Source organism: Piliocolobus tephrosceles, chromosome 10 (genome assembly GCF_002776525.5).
Source record: "Piliocolobus tephrosceles isolate RC106 chromosome 10, ASM277652v3, whole genome shotgun sequence".
Taxonomy (NCBI): Eukaryota; Metazoa; Chordata; class Mammalia; order Primates; family Cercopithecidae; genus Piliocolobus; species Piliocolobus tephrosceles.
Window position 1 is genome coordinate 10,530,173 of NC_045443.1, and position 5,038 is coordinate 10,535,210.

Genomic DNA, 5,038 nt, shown 5'->3' on the forward strand with positions numbered 1-5,038 from the left:
TCTGCCCCGCAGGTTTACGCCATTCTCCTGCCTCAGCCTCCCGAGTAGCTGGGACTACAGGTGCCCGCCACCTCGCCTGGCTAGTTTTTTGTATTTTTTAGTAGAGACGGGGTTTCACCGGGTTAGCCAGGATGGTCTCGATCTCCTGACCTTGTGATCCGCCCGTCTCCGCCTGCCAAAGTGCTGGGATTACAGGCTTGAGCCACCGCGACCGGCCGCAGTCTCCATCTTGACACTTCGCCAAGAATATTCTCTACGTGTCAAAGCATCTTCTTTCCCCTCTCCCTGCTCACTTTACAGAAGGTTACTGCAACTCTCATTCATTCCATGGTATGTTGTTCTACGGTAAACACACGTACACACATACACACACACACACAAAACCTCTTTTTTTTTTTTTCTTTTGAGACGGAGTCTCGCTCTGTCGCCCAGGCTGGAGTGCAGTGGCCGGATCTCAGCTCACTACAAGCTCCGCCTCCTCGGTTCACGCCATTCTCCTGCCTCAGCCTCCTGAGTAGCTGGGACTACAGGCGCCCACCACCTCGCCCGGCTAGTTTTAGTAGCGACGGGGTTTCACCGTGTTCGCCAGGATGGTCTCGATCTCCTGACCTCGTGATCCGCCTGTCTCGGCCTCCCAAAGTGCTGGGATTACAGGCTTGAGCCACCGCGCCCGGCCACACACAACCTCTTGACCACCAAAGATAATTGGAAATATTGTCACTTTGTGTAGATAAAGTACGTTAATGAAAAATCTTTTTGGAAGTCAAGATTTATAATTCTTTTAACCAAATTAAAGGAGCATCTAATCAAGTTGAGTGCTGATAAATCAGTTTTTGATGAAAGATTATCATAAGATTTTGGTATATAACTTGAAAGAGTTCACAAAATTCACTGGCATTGCTAAAGCTAAATGCCTTCTATTCCTATTTATATGAGTGAAATTTCTCAAATAAGATACCTAAAGAAATTAAAAATTGGAATGCAATTAATCTTGATTCTTGTCTCATTCTAGAAATAAGCAAATTATAGGCCAGGCATGGTGGCTCACACCTGTAATCCCAGCACTTTGGTGGGTGGATCACTTGAGATCAGGAGTTCGAGACCAGCCTGCCCAACATGGTGAAACCCTATCTCTACTAAAAATACAAAAATTAGCCAGGCGTGGTGACAGGGGCCTGTAGTCCCAGCTACTAGGGAGGCTGAGGCAGGAGAATCACTTGAACCCAGGAGGTGGAGGTTGCAGTGAGCTGAGATTGTGCCACTACACTCCAGCCTGGGGGACGGAGCGAGACTCTGTGTCAAAAAAAGAAAAAAAGAAATAAGCAATAGTCATCTGTGAATGTATTCACTAATATATTATTGGATAATTGGAAAAAATCCCACCCACATTCATGTAATTAGCAAATGTGTTTCTAATTTTTACTTTTTGTTATGTCTAATATTTACCAAAATATGTAATATTTTTTGGCTGGGCTCAGTGGCTCATGACTGCAATCCCAGCATTTTGGAAGGCAAGGCAGGAGGATCACTTGAGGTCAGGAGTTCAAGACCAGCCTGGCCAACGTAGTGAAACGCCCTCTCTACTAAAAGTACAAAAAACTAACTGGGTGTGGTGGCGCGTACCTGTAATCGCAACTACTAGAGAGGCTGAGGCAGGAGAATTGCTTGAACCCGGGAGGTGGAGGCTGCAGTGAGCAGAGATCACACCACTGCACTCCAGCCTGGGCAACAGAGCAAGACTCCATCTCAAAACAAAAGAAGTGGTATTTTTTAACTTCTTATTTTAAAAATGCGTGCTGTTTTGATCCAGTATGTCTAATTGTGATGTTACCTCAATCCGCAAGAAGCCTTGAATATATTTGAGCCTTATACAATAAAAATGCTTTGATATCTGAAGTTAAATACATATTTTTATGGCAGAACCTTTGATAAGATGACCAATAAAGGTTTTTTTTTTTTTTTTTTTTTTTTTTTTTGAGACAGAGTCTCGCTCTGTTGCCCGGGCTGGAGTGCAGTGGCCGGATCTCAGCTCACTGCAAGCTCCGCTTCCTGGGTTTACACCATTCTCCTGCTGGGACTACAGGCGCCTGCCACCTCGCCCGGCTAGTTTTCTGTATTTTTTAGTAGAGACGGGGTTTCACCATGTTAGCCAGGATGGTCTCGATCTCCTGACCTCGTGATCCGCCCGTCTCGGCCTCCCAAAGTGCTGGGATTACAGGCTTGAGCCACCGCGCCTGGCCAATAAAAGTTTTAGGCATAAAAACATATTAAATAAAATTATCTGATAAAAGTGGATGAAGGCTAGGCACGGTGGTTCACACGAGTAATTCCAGCACTTTGGGAGGCTGACATGGGATGATTGCTTGAGCCCAGGAGTTTGAGACCAGCCTGGGCAACATGGCGAAAGCTCGTCTCTACAAAAAGTACAATAATTAGCCTGATGTGGCAAACACCTGTAGTCTCAGGTACTCAGGAGGCTGAGGCAGGAGGATTGCTTGAGCCTGGGATGTTGAGACTGCAGTGAGCCATGATTGCACCACTGCACTCCAGCATGGGTGACAGAGACCCTGTCTCAAAAAAAAAAAAATTAGATGTTGACTGAAAATATGCAAAATAATGTATGCTTTTAAAAAATTATTTTAAAACATTATTTTAGGAGGTAGGTAATAAAAAATGTTTGAGTCCATATGTTTCCTCATGTCTGCATCACAGAAAACACAATTATTATTTTTGATCGCTCAAACCACAATCTCTTCAGAGATGTGTTATTGTAGTGGGAAATCAGAAACTGGAGAGACTAAGTGGAGTTCAGAGGGGAATATTTTAGGTGTACACCGGCTCAGCGGACATGCATCTTGAAAGTCTGAGCAGGAAAGAAAGAAAACGAATGTCTTTTATGCACTTTGAGGCGGGAATTATATGATGCAGGAAGCTGGCTTACAAAAGTGAGAACAAAGCAATTAATTATCAGGTGACATTCTTAGGACTCAGCTTACATCTTGGGAAAACATGTCTTGCAACTCATGCTTATCTATCTTGTGACTTTGCAGCTGCACAGCAAGAAAAACAGGAGCTTACAGAACTTACAAAATATGTTGGGGAGAGATATGGTTAATGCTTCACAGACCTTCAGAGGAGCAGTTAATATTCTTTCTTGACTCATTTCGGGGGGGCTACTTCACACCTATTCTAGCCTAACTTTAAACTGTAAATTTAATTTCTTTTAATTTTTCCACTTTATTATGAACTGAAATGTATTCCCCAAAATGCATATGGGTTTTTTTGTTTTGTTTTTTTGTTTCATTTTGTTTTGTTTGAGACAGGGTCTTGCTCTGCTGCCCAGGCTTGAGTGCTGCAGTGGCGTGATCTCGGCTCGACCTCCTGGGCTTAAGTGATCCTCCCACTTCAGCCCCCAAGTTTCTGAGACTGCAAGTATGCACCACCACACCCAGTTAAATTTTTTTTGTTTATTTATTTATTTATTTTTTTGTAGAGATGAGTCTCCCTGTGTTGCCCAGGCTGATCTCTAACTCCTGGGCTCAAGCAATCCTCCTGCCTTGGCCTCCCAGAGTGCTAGGATTACAGGTGTGAGCCACCATACCTGCCCTCCAAATGTATATGTTGAAGCCATAACCCCCAATGTGACTGTATTTGGAGAGAGAGCCTTTGAAGAGGTAATCAAGGTGAAATGCGGCCATAAGGGCGGCTAATCCAATGTGGCTGATGTCTTCAGAAGAGGAAGAAGAGAGTTACGATTGCATCATCACAGGGGATAGGCCGCTATGGGCAAAAGTCCAGAGGGGCCACAACTGGTAGCTGTCAGCTGTTAACACTCCAGGAACTGTAGGAATACATGCTTCTGTCTTAGAAGGGGGTGGTTCTGGGTGCTGTGCCACAAAGTCCACTATGCTGTCATTATTCATGGACCACACAATTGTGTACCAAGATAATTTAAAAGAACCTAAGAAAAAAAACAGGACAATAAGCAAATTTAGCAAAGTTGCTGGATTCAAGGTCCACATACAAAATAAAGAGGAAATTAGATGCTATTACTGAAATTGTTTGCATAACATCAAAAGAACCAATGGCCTGGGAATGAATTTAATATAAGATGTGCAACACCCACTACACTGAAAGTTACAAAACACTGCTGAGAGAAATTGAAGATGGACTTAATACTTAAGGGATAGAGCATGTTCATAAACTGGAAACTTAATATTATGAAGATGTCAGTCATCTTCAGCTCTACAGCTTCAAAGCAATCCTCCCAAATCCCCAGCAGGTTTTTTGAAGAAATTAACAAACTGATTTAAATTTATATGGAAATTCAAAATGCCAAGAATAGCTAGGGCTATCTTGAAGAAGAATCACAAAACCTAGAGGATTACACTACCCCAGACCAAGAACTATAATAAAACTCTAGTGTGTGTGTGTGCGTGTGTGTGTGTGTGTGTGAGATATTGTTGCAAGGATAGGCAAAGTAAACTGATACAAAACAGAATCCAGAAATAAACTCTCCCATGTATGGCTACCTTTTTTATGATAAAAGCAACATGCTATAATGTAGTGGGAAAAGAATGGTCTTTCCATAGATGATCTGAGCCATATTAAATATCCGTGTAGGAAAACAAAGTCTCTTGACCTAGCTCATACCATGTGCAAAAAGCAATATCAGATAAAATTAAAACAAAACAGCTTTTACCTGGGTGCAGTGTAATGTCAACACTTTGGGAGGCCGAGGCAGGCAGATTGCTTGAGCTCAGGAGTTCGAGACCAGTTTGGGCAACAATCTGTCAAACTCTATCAAAACAATAGAAAAAATTAGCAAGGTGTGGTGGCATGTGCCTCCTGTGGTCCCAGCGATTCAGGAGGCTGAGGTGGGAGGATTCCTTGAGGCCGAGGGCAGAAGTTGCAATGAGCTGAGATTGCACCACTGTACTCCAACCTGGCTGACAGTGAGAGGGTGAGACCCTGTTTTCTAAAAAAAAAAAAAAAAAAAGCTTTTATTTGAAAACATAAGGAAAGCATTTTTTGACCC